This window comes from Antrostomus carolinensis, unplaced genomic scaffold (genome assembly GCF_000700745.2).
Source record: "Antrostomus carolinensis isolate BGI_N321 unplaced genomic scaffold, ASM70074v2 scaffold9825, whole genome shotgun sequence".
Classification (NCBI taxonomy): Eukaryota; Metazoa; Chordata; class Aves; order Caprimulgiformes; family Caprimulgidae; genus Antrostomus; species Antrostomus carolinensis.
The window spans coordinates 31212-32864 of record NW_010315717.1 but is presented as its reverse complement, the minus strand read 5'-3'; positions in this window follow the sequence as shown (position 1 = coordinate 32864).

Here is a 1653-nt window from a genome sequence, read left to right as displayed (position 1 = left end):
GGGCCGGCAACTGTTGGGCTCGGGCGGCGTCTTCCCGGGTTCACCTGCTGGAGCGGACACACCGCCCCCCCTCCCCCGGCCCTGTGCGGGGAGGGGACGGACCCCCGGCATCTCTCTGGAGCCGGGCAGAGTAGGCATCCATCAGTACTGGTGGGAGGGATACCAGTGTCGATCTGCCTCTGATCACTTCAGTAACTGAAGTCCCTGTCCTGGGAAACGCAGCTTAAACGTGTACAGTGGCCATGTTGATTGATACGCATCGACTTTGGAAAACCTGAGTTGGACGTCTTTTCGTCTTGAATCCTTTATGCAGGCTGTTGTAGGGACTAATAAAGGAGCATTATCACAGCACAAAGTGTATGAGTATCTTAAAATACTGGAAGGCAGGAAGTAGCCACCTTCTTACAAGCTAGTGAAAGGCTCGCAAGTTTGCTGCAGTAAGCATCGTTAACTCTTGTAGTAACTGCTAAGCAGGTTTTTTTAAATAATACATTTTTCTCTAGACCTTAGATTTTTTAAAATAATGTATATTTTAAAAAATCCTGTTCTCAAACTGCATGGGTATCTTCAGGCTCTCAGCTGGTTTTATTTTAAATGCTCAAGCAATGATAAAATGTTTTCTTAAACATTTTACTGATAATGCGTTACCAGTAGCTTCAGTAATTGGAAGAAAGAAGCAGGTAGACTCAGTAGATTATGGCAGCACGTCCCCCCCAACGCTGTTGTTGAGCCAGTCTCTGGGGTCTCTATATTCAGTCACAACTCACAACCACCCTCAAGCACAGCATTCTGCTCCAGCCATGGATGGCCTACAGGTGGGTATCTGCTCTGCTGTTCAAATTCCATGGGCTGCAGGAAGAATTTATTTACCTAGTCCTAATCCATGCATGGTGATCCCAGTGTCTGAGGTTCTCTGTCTTTCCCCTCCTCTGGCAAAGCTCTCTTCTTTTGTTTAGTGTGATGGTCGTCTTTTGTTCAGGTCAATGGCCTCTCCTTATCATTCTCTCCTCCTTCTTCTTTTCAAAACAGTTCTTCCCCTCATAAATACTGATTCGAAGAGGTGTTTCTCTGTTGCTGATTGGCTCAGCCTGGGCTGGAGGTGGGTTTGCCTTGGAGCCAGGGGAGCTTTGCCAAGCTTCTCACAGGGGCCATCTATGTATCCTCTTCCCCAGCTGCCAGAAGTGGCCCTCCCACATGCAAACCCAACGCAGCCATCTGAAACCAGCCAGCCAGATTTTGTCTCCCTGCATATGTATCTCAGTGAAGCCGCAGGTGCGTGTTGTCCATGGAAACGTGGACAAGGAGTAACCAAATGAAGTACTTGGGAGATTGTTGTATGCTGCAGTCTGTCACACTATGGCTTGAAAGTGGTATTTAGCTGTGTAGTAATTCTTCAGAGAGTTCAGGCCAGGCCTTAACATCTTTACAGCTCTGCCGCAGACAGCTGTCAGGGCAACAAGAACTAGCAGATGTATTTCCCAAATTTTTCTGCTACAGGCCTGAACAATGTCAAAGTGACAGTGAAGTGAGGCACTGCATGAAAGCTGTCTGTTGGCGTCACAGGTCACTGTAGTGCCATTTGTTTGAGTACCTTCAGCCAGTGAGTTACTGCGTTGGCTAAAACGATCTGCCCCTGCCCTTTCTTTGGCTTCC